Source organism: Sciurus carolinensis, chromosome 15, assembly GCF_902686445.1.
Source record: "Sciurus carolinensis chromosome 15, mSciCar1.2, whole genome shotgun sequence".
NCBI lineage: Eukaryota > Metazoa > Chordata > Mammalia > Rodentia > Sciuridae > Sciurus > Sciurus carolinensis.
The window spans coordinates 9,117,021-9,136,272 of NC_062227.1; the positions used below are offsets into that span (position 1 = coordinate 9,117,021).

Consider the following 19,252-nt stretch of genomic DNA (forward strand, 5'->3'; position numbering starts at 1 on the left):
CTTACAGGTGTGAATAGGTTAGCTCTCTACCTACCCAGTCTTTTCATCTTCTGGTGTGCTGTGTCAGCCTCTCTGTAGCAGCGCATCCATTGGTTCTGTTACTTCCCATCAGTTCTCTGCCTTCTTGCTTTGGGCTGACTCGTGAGCCTCCCGGACCTGCCGCCCACTCTCTCTGAGTCCTGTCCCTGATGACCCTCACTTCCCCTGCCCTTGGTGAACACACTGAAATTCCGGGGAGTGTTTCCCTCAGTAGTATTCAAGGACAGGACAAGGACCTTGAACTTTCTTTTTTTTTTTTTTTTTTTTTGCGGTACTGGGGATTGAACTCAGGGCCTTGTGCTTGCGAGGCAAGCACTCTACCAGCTGAGCTATCTCCCCAGCCCTGGACCTTGAACTTTCGAGTGGCTGTGTCCAAAATGTCTTTGGGTTGACAGGAAGTTTGGCTGAATGTGAACTGCTAGGGTGAAAGTGTGGGCAAAGTGTGACATCACCTGGCTTCTGTGTCCTCATGTCACAGGGCTGTCAGCTTCTCTCCACCCTGTACTAAGAGACATGTGACATGTTACATTGTAGCTGCCTTAGAACAGTTAGGTTTTCTAGCAGCCACCTCAAAGTAGAAACAAACAAGTGAAATTAATTTTAATGACATTTTAACTCAGTCAAAAATACGTTGTAACTTCAACATGGGATCCATGATACACATTATTGATAAGACATTTGAATGTTTTGCCTCCAGAATCTGGCGTCTGTTCTACACTTCCAGCACCCCTCAGTTCAGACCAGCCTCCTTCCAAGTGCTCAAGAGTTACCTGATGACTAATGACTGTCACAGTGGACAGCATGACTTTGCATGCTGTCAGCATTTTCTCTTGGTCCCTTGTACACTAAGTTTCAGGTCAATATATGTCAAGATGTGTGTTCTTTGCATTGCTGTGTTCTTTCAACCTAGGCAGATACATTGCAAACCCAATCCCAAGAGATCTTATTGTGGTTTTTTTTTTTTTTTATGTATACTTGTTTTATTCATAATTTATAATGTTCTGGGATACCAAAAGTAATTTTAATGATGGATGAATTTAACAAAAAAAATCTTTTCCTTCATCTTAAAATATCTACTGATCCATCTTATTCAATGGCAATATTCAATGATAAAGGGAACATAAAAACAAACATGCACATGATTGTACAGTTTCCATAAAGGTCTATTTCATTATTGGTGGGTAGCTCATTTAACAGTTAAATACATTTAAATAATGTATAGGTGACTGCATGACTGCAGCATTGGTAACTAGATAACCAATTCAACTAGAAACCTGCTAACAAGTAACTGTCTAAATATTTAAAATACAGCTCTTGTTCAGATCATCCTTGTTTTGATCACCTTCTTGTGGGGGAAAAAAGCCTGCTGGTCACAGTGGAACTATATTAAGGCCAAGTCTTCTAATATCCATTCCCAGAGGGTTCTTTCAGCTGGATTAAGCCTCCAATTCCAGGGCAAGCCCAAGTTTGTGGCCTCCAGCATTAACGCTCTTCCCGTCTACCAGAGCTGATGGCGTAAGCTTCACACCAGGCCTTAGCATCTGAGTGTAGCCCGCTCCAATTAAACTAGTTGTTGACCTTTGCAGAAATGGAAGCAGTGGGATCCAACTGATAGTCAGCTGCAATGCCAAAACGAGTGCTCTTGGTACCTGATGTCCAAGCAAGGTTAACTGGAGTGTCAAGATCTTTACATACTTTCTGATAAATGGATCCTCCAAATTCTGTCCCATCATTGACATTAGTGTGTAGCTGGAAGTCCCCAGTCCTGTAGCCCACTGCAAAGTTATTCCTTGTCAGCTTTGATCTGGCACTGTCAAAGGTCATCTGGTACCCAGCCCTCATAACCAAAGATAGCTGAACCATGAATTGCAGGTCTAGCAAAATCAAAGACAACATCACAACCAAGGTTTATACACTCTTTCTTGTAAGGGACTTGATTCTACCACTTTTCTTTCCTGTGTTTGGTGAAAAGGTAGTATCAAATGTCAGCTTCAAACCTTGACAAATCTGGTCTTCAATTGCGATTTCTGTTCCCAGAGTGTTATCGGTGTTCCATTTTTCTGTGAAAGTCAGACCATACTCACACCATTTGTATTTGGTCTCCAAGGTCCCAGTAACTTTACCAGTGTCTGTATTAGATGGATCAGATGTTGAGGATTCCACACCACTGCATGACTTTGTTTTCATAGCCAGTTTCACCAACCCAAAGTCAAATCCTTTGCTGAAGGATATCTCTAGCAGCTTTGTGAAGGTCAGCATATGATGGATGGAGGAATACACATTGGCTGCTTGCAGCTCTCTCCATAGGTCGCCATGGCGAGGCTGCAGGAAGAGGTGATCTGGCAGTCTCCTGAGGGGCAACACAGCCCCTTGGCTTGCAGCTAAGGCCTCTGGGCTCTCTAGGATGGGGCTGAGCTGCTGGGGCTGGAGGACAAAGTGAAGGAGACACAGTTCTGCCCTCCACAATCCAGTCCTCCCCGAGATCTTATTGTTATTATGCCATTTCCACCCACCCATTTTCTTTTCTCAGTTCCTCTTTCTGATATAGGAATTGGTCAGTTATCAGACTTCTGGATAGATTTTCTAAATTAATTATTCTCTCACTACTATCCTTTCTTTCTACTTTCTTTTATTTTGAGACTGGGTCTTGCTAAGTGGCCCAGGTTGGCTTTGAACTTGAGATCCTCCCCCCTCGCCCTCTTGCATCTGGGATCACAGGCATGCATCACAGGTGCCCGGTTCTATTTTATTTTCTTTTTGTTCTGTACCCTGGGAAATTTCTTTAATATTATGTTTCAACCCTTGGTTGATGTTTCTGGTTCAACCGCCATACTTTTAAGTTCCTTGAGCTTTTTCCTTTCTCTCTTACATCATCACACCTGCTCTATCTCGTGAATGCAATGTCTTCTCTTGTTTGTCTGAGGCTTTCGAAGATTTTAAACATTTTACTCTCTTCTTATGGCCACTCCATTTCCCCTCAGTTCTTTCAGCTTTTCTTTACATAACAGTGATGCTTGTGGCCTCCCCTCATCCCTAAGGGAGTGACTGACAGCTTGTTGGGGGTGGGAGGACAGCCAGGGCTTGTCAGTTGGGGACTTTCGGCTGCAGGCTGAGCAAGCAGCTAGCCATGCATTTCCTTTTGACAGACCCCTGAAATCAGAATTTGGAGAAGTTTCCAAAGTATTTTGAGAGTTGCCTTGTAGGCTTTCCCTCTGGGCAGCCAGGGGTGTGCTGTAGCTTGACTCCCAGAAACAATCCAAGAGCAGATAAAGAAAGAGGGTGAGGATATGGAGTTCAGTATGCAGATTTCATTCCACCCTCTCTCTTTTCCTCCTCCTGCTCTCCCTCTTTCCTCTTTTTTTTTTTTTTTTTTTTTTTTCTTTTCCTGTCTTTTTCCGTCCACTTCCTTTCCTTAAGCTCAGAGCCTTGCCCCTCCTCTGTGTCTGGTCTGTGTGGGGTGCTGTCTACATAAATCTGGGGTCTTTCTCCTGGGCCAGGGGAATGGTAACCTGGTTGCACAGTTTGGGACTAGGGCAGCCAGCGCCTGTCTGGATCACCAGCCAGTCCTGGCTTACGACCGACGCTGTGTCGGGGTCCTCACACCGGAATCCCACAGGTCAGTTTCCTCTGCTCTCTGGAGTCCTCCTCCCCCAAAATTGCTAATTCCCAAGTCTGTGGATGTTCCCTTTCCTGTTTTCTTTATCATTGTAGATTTAAGGTATTTTTTATTCTGCTTTTGTAATTTTAGTGACATCTCTGGAGGAAGAGATGAAAGCAGTTGCTCTGACATCTGGAATTGGAAGTCCTCCATTAGATTTTTGGTTAGGAAAAGTAATAATTATTGCCCGCTATCAAAGCTATGTGTACACGATTCCAATATCATTTGCAAAATGGTCTATAATTATATTAGTACAATATAGAAAAACCAACAAAACAGGAAATGTTTTATTGTGCATAATTATGTAATAAACATATTTGCTCATAGCACTATCTTTTGACAGATATGAACAATATCAAAAAAACTAATACAACTGATTTTTTTCTCCTTCATGATTGCCAACACAATTTAGTTGACAGCAAACCTCCCATGAAAAATGTTCCTACCTTTGCAAAGCATCAGCGAAAATTTGGTTGTCAATTTCATCTGGAAAATTAATTTTCTACAGTAAAAAAATACAAACTAGGGCTGAGGATATAGCTCAGTTGGTAGAGTGCTTGCCTCGCAAGCACAAGGCCCTGGGTTCAATCCCCAGCACTGCAAAAAAAGAAAAAAAAAACAAAAAAAACTAAAATTCTTAGCTTTATCTTATGCAAAATTAAATATTTTTAATTTTTTCAACTGATTTAGTATTTTGTTATCTTTATTTAACTATAATTGAATAATTTTTATGTACTCATCAGAATTCTTCAGAAAATAGGGGGTGTCCTCTGATGATTCAAAGGGAGTCCCATGATAGGCCTGTTGACAGAGGTGTGGGTGGGGCTAAGGGAAGCAGCCAGGAGTGCTAAGGGACCCAGGGTCAGAGTTCTAAGATGGCAAGGGCAGGGAATGGTGCTGGGCTGTTACCTGACAGGCAGGGAGGAGTGCAGTAGGAATAACCTGGCACCACTTGCTTCTTACTCTCAGGCCTTCACCGTTAAACACATTTAGCCAAATGCAAGAGGAAAAGTCTGTGGGACGAAGCCTGCAGGGCTCAGTTCCAGGTCCAGAGCTGGAGAAGGCCATAATGAACAGGACCAGGGGAGGAAAACGGGTACAGAGAGCTGGGCCACAGTGTCGGATTGGTGGTGTGGGCTTCATCCGGAGAGAATCTGGAAGCTATTTGGTGACCATGGACACTTGGGATAATGGTATCCCCTGTTCCAGCTATGGTCCAGGTTTTTGCTTCAGTGTTCTCTTCAGGGTTAGTAATGCCTGTACTTGGTTCTGCTTGAGAGGAACTCAAATTTGCAAATGTAAAAATTTCTAAAGAGACATGAAAATTATAATCTCTTTGCAACTGAAGTAAAATGGAAATGCTTGTATTTTTCCTTAAATGCTTTCTATAGGATTAACAATGCAGTTTAAAACTTAAGAGAGAATTAATTCAATTTTCAAATCTGGATCGATGCTAACCTTCCCATTTAATTTGGCTGATGTGCAGATGTGAAAATCATCTCAGTAAAATGTTAGTGTTTTGTTTTATAAGAAGACAGTAACTTTAGCAAAGTCTTAAGCGTGCTAATAAAATTTGCTTTACTATAGTTTTTCACTTTGAGCTCTCTTGGGTTAATTTTTTGACCCTTCAGTGGGTTTATGTGCATGGAAGAACTTGAGAATTGGGTCTTTGGTTTATTTCCTAAATACTCACTTGAATTGCCTCTGCTTAGTTTTCAAAAGGTGGTTTCCTGGATCTCTATTCATCTGTACACTGTACCCTCTCTTTCCCTTTGTGAATTTGGACAATTCATACCCCTGCTTTCTCTTTGGTGTCCAGAAGTCCTGGTCTATGAAGCATTGTTGCTTAGCAACAGTTTAACGGTTCTTCCTCTCTGTGGCTATGACAAAAGAACTGATCAGAATCTCCACAACTCTTATTTATCCAGTAAAGATAGTTTCTTATGCTATTTTACTAATACTATAATTTTGTCTCTCTTTAAACTGCAACAAGATCAAAAATGTATATTTTAAATCAAACATTTTTTTAAATAGGCATACTTGTTTGCACTTGATTTTGAAACAATCTTCTTGCTTAAAAAAGATTCTTCCTGGGCTGGGGTTGTGGCTCAGTGGCAGACCACTTGCCTAGCATGTGTGAGGCACTGGGTTCAATTCTCAGCACCACATATAAACAAATAAGTAAATAAAATAAAGGTCCATTGCCAACTAAAAACATTAAAAAAAAAAAAAAGATTCTTCCTAATGAAGTAAGGTAAATCCTTTTCCCCTAAAGGAAAACCAAAGAATATAGACATAATTTTAAGCTGATTGCAAAAACTCCTGCATAGTCTTTTCTTACTCAAATTTGCCTCACATAGTATTTGGAATATAGTGATAAAAAAAATCTTCAGTCTGTCTTATGTGAACTTTGACTATTTAGGAAAAAACAATCTGGGATTTGTAAATCCAGAACTGTGACACTTTGAGAAATCAAAAGCTTTTAAAAAACATCTTTAAGAAATTCCAGAGTTAGTCTATTGATCTCTCTCCATCATCTGCTGAGCACATAGCTGTGTCATTTCAGAGAATCCCCCTTCCAGGTCTCTCCTCTCCAGGATATCCTGAGACTTCCTAGCTCCTGGAGGCTCCCTTTCCTGGTGCTCTGGCTAAATATGACCTCCCTACAGTGTTCCCTGGTTTTGCCAAAGGAACTTCTCCCAGGAAAAAATGGCAAAAAATAAACATGGATTCCCTCTGCCCCCTTCAGACCCCAGGACCACTTCCTCCTGCTTCCAGTGGCTGGAAAGTTCTGCTTTCCTTTCAGAGGTGGTAGTTCACTTTGCTAGTGCTTTGGCCTTGGCAGTACCTCATGCCTGGGGTTATTGGGACCAAGAGAGAAAGGGCAATTTGAAAAGCACGACAACTTAAAACAAAAACCCCAAACTAAACAAAACCAAGACAAAACCCAGAAGAAATTAGTGCCATGCTCTCTAGCAGCAGGGACCCCATTTTTTAAAAAGAAAGTTCCAGACTCTTTTCCCACTAGGAATGTCTTAAGAGTTCTCAGCACTTAATAATGAACAGTCTTTTAATTTCAGCCATTCTAATAGGGATGAAGTAGTCATTTCTTAAATAGCTTATTGAGACATCATTTATATGTAGTAGCTTGCCCATTTGAAGAGTACAATTTAATGTTTTTTGTTATATTGCCATTTTAATTTTTAAAAATTATGGTAAAATATATGTAACATAGGTTCCAATTTGATCACCTTCAGGTGTGACATTCAATGGCTTTAATTCCACTGACAGTGTTTTGCAACCATTTCCACCACACAGCTCCCTAATTTTCATTACCTTAAACAAATTCTGTATGATTATGCAGTAACACCCTATTCCCCTATCCCAGACCCTGGTAACCACTGATCTACTCTCTCCTCCATGAATTTGTTTAGTCTTGATATTTCCTAGAAGAAAGAGTTATATATTTGTCCTTTTGTGTCTGGCTTATTTCATTTAGCACTGTGTTTTCTAGTTTGATCATGTTGTAGCTTGTGTCAGAATTCATTCCCTTTTATAGCCAAACAACATTCCCTTGTGTGCTAGATCACGTTTTATTTACCCATTCATCTGTTTAAGGGCACTTGGGTTGTTTCTTATTTTTGCCTATTGTAAATAATGTTGTTATGGACCCTGGTGTATCCATTTGAGTCTTTGCTTTAAATTCCTTTGGGTGTACACATCTAGGAAGGGGAAGCTGGATCAGGGAGAACTAAAGGAACTAAAAAAAAAAAACAAAAAAAAAAACTGTTTTCCATAATGGATACACTATCCTATGATCCTATCAGCATGTATAAGGGCTCAAATGTCTCTATATCCTCAACAATGTCCCCCCACCCCACCCCCGCTTCCCCATTTTTAGAATTATACCATTCCTGTGCATGTATCCCCTGGTTTCGAATTGTTTCTCTGATGGCTAATACCATCATCTCCTCTCCTTACCAAAGAATTCAGTGTTAAGTATTTCCTTCTCTGCATTGCCCTAGCTGACTCCCACACAATTTGATATATTGTATTTTTGTTTTCATTCAGCAGCTCATGTCTTTTCAAATTTCTCTTGAGACTTCTTTGACCCATGAATTGTTTCGAATGTGTTATTTAGGTTTCGAGAATATGGAGAATTTCCTGTTGTCTTTATGTTATTATCTTCCAGTTTGGCCCTACTATCACCAGAAAGTACATTATGTAAGTTTTTAATTCTCTTAAAATTGTTGAGATTTGTTCACAGCCAGCATACAGCTGATCTAGGTTATATGTTCTGTGGGCACTGGGATGTACCTTCTGTTGCTGCAGGGTGGAGTATTAAATGTTGAGCAGATCTTGTTGGTTGTTGCTGTTGAGTTGTTCTATATCCTTGCTGATTTTCCGTTTAGTCCATTCATTGTTGAGAGTGAGGTGTTGTAGTTTCCAACTACAATTGTAGGTTTGTCTGTTTCTTCTATCAGGTCAGTTTTTAAAGTTGGTTTTATAAGTGAATTATAGTTATGCATGATAGTGGGGGTAATTTTGATGTAGTCATACATGCATAGAATTTCATTTGCCCCATTTCACTCCACAGCACTTCCTCTTTCCTTCCCTCACTCCCCCTCGTTTACTCTATTGGTCTTCCTTCTATTTATTTACTGTTATTGTTTAAAGTTGGTGCTCCGTTGACATACATAAATGTGGAATTCACTGCAGTGTATTCACACACACACACGCACACACAGGGTAATTTTGTTCATTCTGCATTTCCTCTCTTTTCCTCCTCCTTCCTCCCTCCCCCTCAATGGCCTTCTTCTGCTCCACTGATCTTCCTGTATTTTTTTTGTGAAATATGCCCTCTGCCTTTACATTACTCTAACTTCTTCCACGACCTGCATAGCTGAACCTGAGGAACTCTCGAGGGGCAATGGGGGATTAAGAAAAATGCACACACAGATATTAAAAGCTGGGATCAGGTGGACCACTGCACTCTGATGGAGAAACAGTGTCTGAGGAGCTGGCCCATCTAGTTTATTTATGTAGGGTCTCGTAATCAAGAAGCAATCACCCTGTGTACATGTATGATTACAGGAATGGTATGAATCTACATCGTGCCCAAGCACAGAAACGAAATGATGTACCCCATTTGTGTACAATGAATCAAAATGCAGTCTATAAAAAATAAAAATAAAACAGAAGAAATAAATACTTCTATAGGCATTGTTCTTTGTGCACTAGAAAGTTACAGGGCTAGAGATATTCTTGTAGCTATTTCCCTGTTGCAATGCTAAAAAGTTACTGTTAAGCCAGCAGGCTTGGAAGTAACAGTGCCAGTGAAACATTGTGGTTGTCTTGTCATGCTCAGAAACCTTGTATCCCAGGGAGCTCTGTGCCTGAGATCAAGGTTGAGACTGATAAGGTGATAACACGAGAGGTGCACAGAGCTTCTTTGGGTGGGCCGTCACCATAGCAACTGGGCATCCTGTACCCTTGCACAGAAACACTCCCAGGCAGCAGGGGTGCCACAGCCATGAAGCAATCAGGGACCCCCGATCTCTTGTCACTGCACTGCACAAACTTCAGCATTTGAGAGGAAACATTTGACTGTTAGAAAATAGAAAGTGTCTTATTTCAATTAGCATGATGTTCTCCAGTCCATCCATTTACAGGCACAGGCAAATGCCATAATTTCATTCTTCTTTATGGATGAGTAAAACTCCATTATGTACATATACCATGTTTTCTTAATCTATTCATCTGTCGACAGGCATCTGGACTGATTCCATTACTTGGCTATTGCGAATTGTGCATTGATGTGGCTGTATCACAACAGTATGCTGTTTTTAGTTCTTTTGGATAAATGCCAGTGGGTAGGATAGTTGTCATATGGTGATTATGTTCCTATTGAGGATCCTCCAGAAGAGTTGTACTGATTTGCAGTCCCACCAACAATGTATGAGCATACCTTTCCCCCCACGTCCTCGCCAGCATTTATTATTACTTGTATTCTTGCTGATTGCCATTCTAACTGGAGTTGGAATCTCAGTGTACTTTTGATTTGCATTTCCCTCACGGTGCAGTTTTTGATTCATATATTTTGTAGCTGTTGTTTGTACATCACACTTAGGATTACAATATCTTCTCGATTTATTTGCCCTTACATTGTTATATAAATCTTTAGTAATTTTCTTTCTGAAATCTACTTCATCTGATATTAAGAAAGAAACTCCTACTTTATGTTCACATGGTATATGATTTTGGTTCCATTCCTTTTCATCCTACCTCTATCATTATATTTTAAGTGAATTTCTTGTAGCTATCATATGGTTGGGTCTGTCATTCTCTGTCTTTAATCAGTATATTTAAACCAGAATAGATAGAAATGATAGAAAAATGGAATAATAGATTTAAATCAAACCCTGTCCACTTCCATTTTTCTATTTGCTGCATACATCCTTTATTTCTTTTCCCTTCCTTTTAAACCTTTGTTTGTTAAGAGTTTGATATTTTGTATGTTTTGGTTCATTTTCTTTTTTTGTTATTGGGGGTTGATACCAGGGGTGCCCTATTAGTGAGCTGCATCCCCAGTCCTTTTCATATATTTTTTTTTTACTTTGTGAGACAGTGTCACTAAATTGCTTAGGGTTTCACTAAGTTGCTGAGGCTGGCCTTGGATTTAGGATCCTCCTGCCTCAGCCTCCTGAATGGTTGGGACTATAGTCATGTGCCACCATGCCCTGCTTCCCTTGTTATTTTTGTAGCTGTTATTCTTTGATGCTTATTTAAGCTGATGATTTAGGGTCACATTATTATCTTTAACTCATCTTAAGTCTACTTCAAATGATACTGAATTACTTCACATAAAACAGTCTTAGGACGATAGACCTTTATTTCTCCTCTCTTCATGCTATTTTTGTCCTATGTATGTTGGTTTACTTCCACACATACTATAAACTCCATAGTCTAAAGTGCTACAGACTGAACTGTACCCTAACCCAAATGTGTATTTGGAGATAGAGCCTGTAAGGAGGTTATTAATAAGGTTCAATGAATTCACAAGGGCAAGGCCCTGATACGACGGGATTAGTGTCCATGTAAGAGACACCAGTGTAATCTCTCTCTTCCCAGCATGAGAGGACACAGTGTGAAGGTGGTCATCTGCACAGGAAAAGAACTCTCACGTGAATTTGATCATGTTGGCACCATGAGCTCAGGCTACCCACCTCCAGAACTGTATGAAACTATATCTTTATTGTTTAAGCCTCCCGGTCTATAGTTATTTTGTTATGGCAGCCCAAGCTAAAACGCATGGTTATTAGTTTGCTTTAAACTTTTGATAAAAAATTGATAAACAACAATTCCTCTGACCCTGGCAGTACTGGGGATGGAACCCAGGGCCTTGTGCATGCCAGGCAAGCAGCCTACCACTGAACTACATCCCCAGCCCTTTGGGTCTAAGTTGCCCAGTCTTGTCTCAAATTTGCAATCCTCCTTCTTCAGTCTACCAAATAGCTGAGTTTATTGAACAAAGCTCTCTTAAAGATTTTAAATAATAAGAAATTTTCATCTAGATGGGTAGTTATCATTTCTGGTTCTCTACATTCGTGTAGGCCAATTTCCATCTGGTATTATTTTCCTTCTGCCTTTGAAGAATGTCACTTAAGCCATTTCCTGCCACAAGGGATGGAAAATGAGTATAATGGCCATGATCATTTGATACAAATAAGGAAGGAGAGTTAAGGTCCCATATGCTTTTCTGGTTTGTGTACACAGTAATGGTCCAAGCCAGTGTCATGGTCCCTGGTGCTTGGACAATGGTCCATGTTCTCTTTACTCATCTTCATAGTCAGTTAAAAATGGATTCACATGAAGGTCATGGAATAAAGTATCATTATCTTCTTCCCCAGGGAAAGGGCTTAGACTTCATATGAAGTTGGGGGTAGGTGATGAACTTGGGTCTCGTGTGCTGTGGTATGATTTCAGAAAAACATTTCACGGTGCTCACTCCTACCCCTTGGAGTGTGAGAAGTAGGTGAGGGCCCTCCACCGATGAGCTGAGCCCTCCTCTCACAGGGCCAGTCAACATAGCTGCCTGGCCTGTAGGCAGGACTGACTAGTAGCCAAGACACTCAGAATGCAGACACTACCACCACCACCCTTTTGATCTGGACCACCTGTCATTTAACATTTTTTACAAGAGTCTTCTACCTTTTCCGTTTGAAAGGGTCCTTCTTTTGCCTTCACTTTTCCCCCCCAAATATATAGTTTTGGGTTGACTAGGGGTTGCTCCACTTTCTCCTGGCCTATATTATTTCTGCAAGAAGTACGCTGTCACTCTTACCCTTGATTCTCTGTACATGATGTGCATTCAGGGTGGGGGTTCCTCTTACCATTTTCTCATCTTCACTGCTTTAAACAATTTTATCATGTTGGGCTTTGGTGTGATTTTCTTCATAGTTCTTTTACAGGGGTTCATGTAGGTTCTCAGATCTGTGGGTTTATGCTTTTCATCAAATTTGAACATGACTTTTTCAGTTCACTCAATTCAGGGAATCCAATTGCATGTGTATTTGTCAACTGATATTGTTCCACACATTATACTATTGGTTTCCCCCCACTTTTTGCTGTTTCACTTTGGGTAGTTTTATTGCAATATATCTTAAGTTTTGCAATGCCTAAATCATCAATCTCATCCAATGTTCACTTCGGATACTGCAGATTTCATCTCAGAAGTTCAATCTGAATCTTTTTAAAAAATATGTTCCAACTACCCACTAACTATGTTCCTCTAACTTCTTGAATATATGGAATATAGTCACAAAACTGCTGTCAATATCCTTGTTTAATCTCACAATTTTTCTCCTTCTGGTAAACAGAAAACTATGCACCCCAAGATGCCCACATCTTTGAACCTATAAAGGTTCCTCTGAATCCATGTTATATGGCAAAAGGGATTTTACATATGTGATTGAGGGGTCTTGAAATGGGGATATTAAGGGGACCTCTGTAATCACAAAGGTTCATATAAGAGGCAGGGAGAGTTACAGAGACCAGAGTGATGTGGGACCATTAGTCAAGGAATGTGGGAAGACTCCAAAAGCTGAAAAAGTCAAGGAAAACATATCCTCCTGGGGAACTGGCAGAAGAAACACAGCCCTGAACACCCAGTGAAAACTTCTGACCTAAGGATCTGTAAAAATAATGTACTATTTTAAGTCACTACATTTAAAAAGCAATAGGAAACACTTTTCATTAGGGTTGTCGTCCAGTTTCTTTGCATGCCTGGTAATTTTTGATAAACAGACATTTTTTACCTTGTTGAGTACTGATATTTTTATATTCCTACAAATATTCTTGAGTTTGTTGTCAAGCTTTATTACAAAGGGCTACCACTGAGTCATCGTTTGGATTAATTTTATCTCATTACTGAGGCAAGATCCCTTTTGGTACTGCTTTCTTTTCTTAATTTTATTTTTATTGTAAACAAACGGGATACATGTTGATTCTCTGTTTGACTGTTAACTTCTGAATGATGTGGTTCTCCAATCTGCTGGGAACAGCGGATCGGCCTTTGATGAGTTTCAGGCACTGTACTCTCATCCTTTGCAATGTCTTTTCCCCCTTTGTCTTGTGCAGCTTCCTTGTATGCATGCACTAATCAATCCTTAACTGAATACTTAAGGAGGAACCTCTGCAGATCCCTGGTGTCCCCTTTCTGTACAGCATCCCCTTTCCAGAACCCTGCTCTCTGAATTCGTGACATTGCCCAACCCTCAACACAGGTAGACTGTGGGGATCTGCCTCATTTCCCATTTCTCACATCATGGCGTGGAAATGTTCTCCTGGCAGTGAGTTAGGTCAATTTTGAGTTCATCTTTTTTCCTAATCTTTCAAGACTCTCTGGCCTGCATTGGCTGAAGATCAAATGTCTCATATATTTTGTTTATTTTGTTCATTTGTTTCAGGTGGAAGGGTGACCCAGTGCCTATATCTTGGTTGGAAGTGAAAAGCAGAAGTTTCTATTTAAAATTAATCTTAAAATAAAATTTTCTTAATTTCATATGATCTCCTCAGGTCTATTCTCTAGTCTTTCTGCAGGCATTAATTATTAACCTTCTTGGCATTACAAGTTATATACGCATATATTTTCATCGTTTTAAACAGTTTTTTTTTTTTTTTTTTTTTTTTTTGCAGTGCTGGGGATTTGAACCCAGGGCCTTGTGCTTAGTAAGGCAAGCACTCTACCAACTGAGCTATATCCCTAACCCTTTTTAAAATAGACTGTGAGCTTCTGGTGGGAAAATAAAAAATTTAGCCCTAATATAGGACCTTACAAATATGAGAAATATGAATGCTCAATAAGCATCTACTTCATGGAACAACTAATACATAGGAACACTATTTGGCCCAGGACTTCAAGTTTTGAAGGTCATGGAAATGGTAGTGTTTTCAAAGCAGTAAGGAGATTCATGATCTTATGAGAACCTCTGTAATAAGATGTATTGATTTCTTTGTGTGTTACCTTTTTTGGAGAAAAAAGGTAAACAAATCAAATCAAAATAAGATGGTTCTTTAGACAAGTTGTCTTGGCAGTTAATCAGTTTCTAAAGAGTGGCTTAAGACTTAGAAGGCATAAGCTTTATAATTTCTGTGTCTTCTGAGGACAGGGTATATAAGAGGCTTACCATGTATGTTGTAAACATACTTTCTTTTTTTTTTTTTAATATTCAACTAAGAGAACCCAGATTTTCCTCTGAAGTTGTATACAGTTCTGGTGAGACTGTCATTCCAGGTATCTGTTTTCCCACATTAAAGAAAAAAAACTTTGGTTTTTCATTGCCAGGCCAAAGACATGTTACATAAGTTTGGTCCATTTTACTTTTTCCATGACTTTGAATCTTAGCAAATGACTACAGGGTAAGAAAAGACTGGAGATCCCTTGTGTTGTCAGCACCTGGGCTATATTACACCTACGAGTTACCACATACTTCTAATAATGGTTCTCTCGATTTCACAGATTGACTTTTGAGTTCTTAATCTTTGTAATAAATTACTTTATGCCTATATTAAGCAGAGTAATTTTTGCTGCCTGTGACCTAAAAGCAAAAAAGCTGTCATAGTATAACATGCAATATTGCATCTCAAGATGGGGGGTTCATGTGGTCTTTTCAGTTAATTTGGCTGTCTGACTAAAAGCCCAAAGTGGGCAACCTGTGAGAGATGTCTGCTGGAATGGCAATTCAGCCTTAGTCTGTACTCATAGACCTACCCAGATCTCAAGGAATAATAACTGCACAGTACTGGCCAGGCAACAAATAGACAATGTGTCTGGTGTTAGCAAGGTATTCTTAATGAACACTAACATAATCTAATATGAAGTCAGCTGGTGTAACTGCCCTTAGGAATTAAGATCTTCCAATATGATAGCCATTAGACTTATGAGGTTATTTAAGTTAAATTTAAACATTTAGTTTTTCAGTTGTTCTAGTCACACATGCTTTTGGACAGTGTACCTCAAGAAAAATGTCGGGATAAATTTATGAAATATATCTTTTTTAGTGACATAGAAAATTTGATCTTTAAACATTTCATAGTGCTTCCTAGTTTAACAAACTGGAGGTGCCTTTGTATATGATGGACTCAAGGTCTCATGAGTAACTGTGCTGAAATTCTCATTCCTGATGACACTGATGTGGTAGACGGATGACCCGGGTGCTCGGATCCCAGCTCAGGCCAGTTCTCCCTGCACCACAAGCTGTAGCTGCAGAGGTTTAGGTGGAGGCAGTTGTGAAGAGAAGAAAGCAAAGGCCATCTTGGCCTCCTCTTTCCTAGGTTCAGGGTATAGCACCACACTGAGGCAGAACTTTCTCCCTGATTAGGGAGTCTTCACTAATCCCAGGATGACTGGGTTTCTGAGTCTGAGACCCCTAAGTACGCTGTGAATCTATTTGTTTATGTCTGTATCCCCTGCTTGAGTGAGCTGCTTGAAAAATATACCATTTTCTCTATGTCCATATCCCCAGTAGCTGGCCTGCATACAGCAGGTGCTCAGTGAGTGAGCCGTTTCATTGACAACACTGACTGGACATGGCACTTTCCCCTGTCAACCTCCACATTCGGATCTCTGAAATGAGTAGGTGGGTAAAGGCCCTTCTATCTTTGAGGAGTTAAATGAAACTTACTGCTTGTGGTGGCAGTACTGAGGAATGCCCAAACCATTACTAAAGTCCCTGTTTCTTCACATCTTTCTTCTGCCTCTTGATGACATTGTAAGATCCAAGAACTCTGAAACAGAACCAACTGAGGGTTGGTTTTCCCTGGTATATTCCCTGGCATGACCCACAGGACCTACAGATGTGGCTACTAATGTTACCTTGTTGCTTCAATGCCTCTGCACACTCAGGAAAGATAATTAGGGTTGTTTTGTTTTTAGATACTTTGTTACTGACATTACAGCTTCTGGAAATCTGAAAAGAAAGAAAAGGTAATTTACACATCAATTATTTGGAATATGAAATGCATGCTGTCATGGTCTAAAGAGTCTGAATGTTGACTAGTCACTATCTCCAGGTAGCTCACCTACCCTAATTCTGGTAAATCACAGCACTGAGGAGGACTCTAAAGATCAACCACACTTCTGAACTACTGATATGCTGGGAAAGAGTGTGATTAGTTACTGATCTTCCATTTTTGATGAAGTTCCAAAGTTTGCAAACAATTTAACAATTTAGGGCTATGATATGAATCACCCTCCTTTGTTTATACTCCAGTATGGGAACTAGGAGGAAAACGAAACCATGGGTTTTATTAGGATAGCAACATACTCTTCTGAATGTCATTCATCATTTGTGGGAAAAAAGTCAGAGATCTACTGATTCAGAAGATCTTTTGTACCAGGATCCTTGTTCTAGTGCAGAGTCAGGAACTTATTCTCTTTTCCCCTTCCCTTTCTAGCCTGGCCCACAGCAATTCAAGTCAGGGAGGCTCTGGGGTAGCAGTAAAGAGCAGGATGCTGGGATCTCTAGCTGCAGCAGACAGAGATGTGGGGAGGAAGAGGTCTTGGATGCCAAGAGATGTGGGGGAGGCTTCTGGGAATTCCCATAGTGGTAGAGGGAATTTAGAAAGAGACACCAAACAGGACCCTATAGTTGTGGACAGAACAGAAGGAGCAATTGTAGTGATCAAGGGAACATAGTGATCCTTCACTAAGATGGTAAACAACTGATTATATAAATTATATAAATGAGTGTCAGCTAAGCATTTGAAGACTATATTCTTCACTAGTGCCAGAATTGTGATTTTATACAGATGCTTTAAACTTTCTCATTGAGTTAAAACTTAAAACTATAAATGTATTTTTCTTTAAAAAATTATAGTTGAAAGAGAAAATGAATTCACATCTGTAAGGAGAACAGGACTCAATCCACACAACTTAAGACAAAAAATACTTTCTAATTTTAGAGTACAAAAAGCATCAAAACATCAAAATCCTCAGACTATAGAGATAAGCTGGTGCTCTTTCAGGTAATTTAAGAGGACAATCAATTAACAGATTAGGCCTGGGGCTAGGTAAACATTAGAGGTTCAAATCCCAAGTATGGATTACTTTGTCTCTTCCATGGTCACAAAGTCCAAGCTTAGCCCCAGTCTGGTGCCCCTAACTTACACTAATGATTATATAGATAGGAGTGAGGTCTCTACCATCTTATTTGAAAAACTGAAAATTCATCTATTATTTCCAGTGAATACAGGACTCAACTAAGTGAAATATAAATTTAAGATGTCATTCTACTATAAAAAACATTGGTTTGGAAAAAGTTGAGCAATTAAAACAACAGTTTCCTGCTCTGGGCTATAGATGAATTGATCAAAAAAACCCAGCTGGTGGAAATGGTGAAAAAGCTCAAAGATATCCCCTTGGTTTGTCACATATTGATAATTTCTGCACATCCTGGGCTGGCTCTATTAATTATCACTTTTTTCTGAGTTTCCAAAATAAATAATTTTTGTGAAGCACGGGGTCATGTACTTTTTAGCATTTTTCTTTATTTTTCTCACTAGTATGGCAATCTCTTCTTGAATTTTAAAGTTTCTCCTATGATTTCCAAAGATTAAGTGGATGGAAATGAAAATCCCCAATCATTAGTTGTTCTATTGTAAACCCAAGCAGATATGACTTTTTATTAAACATTAAGTATATTTTCTTTCATTTTGAGATTTAGAAAATTTAAATATCACCCAACCCCTGAAATTTACATAGCCTCTCTAAAATGTTTTCAGTCATTAATAATGTTACTCAAAAAAGGAGTTTTTTTTTTTTTTTAAATGAAGTTCAACAGTTAAATAGGGAAAGCAAGCATAATTTATGAACATTATAAACTTTCAAAAAGTAAAATAACTGGTCCATGTTCTCAAGCATAAAGTCTACAATTGTAGTATGTGGAAATTGTACCTATAAAACCCAACATTTATTGAGCATTTGTGTAACAACCTGGGAGGTAACACCTTTGAGTATCCTTATTTTACAGATGATAAAAAACTATTAAAGGTTTTTAGAGAGAGCACAGAGTTACGATGAGACAGATTTGGTGGTCTAACTTCAGAATCTTAGCTTTCTACACTGTCTGAAGGTGAAAATAAATTTATTTCCAGAATCCCAGATAATGGCACTAGAACAATTTTTTATTTTTTAGAAACTAAAAGGTACAATATTTTAAAGAAAATGGATGGGTATGTAGCTCAGTGGTAGAGTGCTTGCCTAGCAGGTGTAAGGCCCTGGGGTCGAGCCCCAGCGCCAGGAAACAAAAACAAACCAGTGACGGAAAATATATGAAATGCCACGCTACCAACGAAGATACGAGTGACTGAAACCGCTGGGCAATCTTGTCCAACTGCTCTGGGGCGTTTTTATTTAACGTGGCTTTTTTTTTTTTTTTTTTTTTTTGCTGTACTGGGGATCGAACTCAGGGCCTTGTGCTTGCAAGGCAAGCACTCTACCAGCTGAACTATCTTCCCAGCCCTATTTAACGTGGCTTTAAATAGATAAAAACAAAACAAAACAAAACAAAAAACCTACATAATTCATCATCAATTTTATGCATGCGTGGCAAGTGAGGTTAAAGACAGCTTGTCAGAAACCAAAAGGATTTTACGTACGTACATATCCACTGGCCCGCGCCAGTTTGGCGTAGGAAACTAAAGGACACGGCTTGCCTTTTCCTGGAAGCGCCGGCGGCGGCCGCAGACCTGGCAGACCGACCCGCGGGGTGGAGCCGGCTCTGCGCGCCCGGTCACCTGGGCGTCAGGTGCATCCTGCATCTCCCGGGGTTTCTCCAGAAAAAACAGACGCAGAGTCGAAGGGCAGGCAAAACGCCGCTTTGGGGCTCTACGAACCTTCTCAGGCTTTCGTTCCTCTCAGACGTTCTGCGCGGCCCCGGGTGCACGCGCGTCGGCCTCCTTCGAGCAGCCCGCGCGCACCCGGGCTCCGCAGCCGACGTCCCCTCGGCAGCGCAGGTGCAGTGCCTGCGCGGCGCGCGGCGCCCCCTCTGGGAG

At 40.1% G+C, this 19,252-nt stretch overlaps 1 pseudogene; it reads right to left on the reverse strand.

The window, feature by feature from the left end:
- Positions 1-1,185: 1,185 nt before the first annotated feature.
- Positions 1,186-18,652, reverse strand: LOC124965495 (voltage-dependent anion-selective channel protein 2-like; annotated as a pseudogene).
- Between the last annotated feature and the right edge of the window lie 600 nt (positions 18,653-19,252).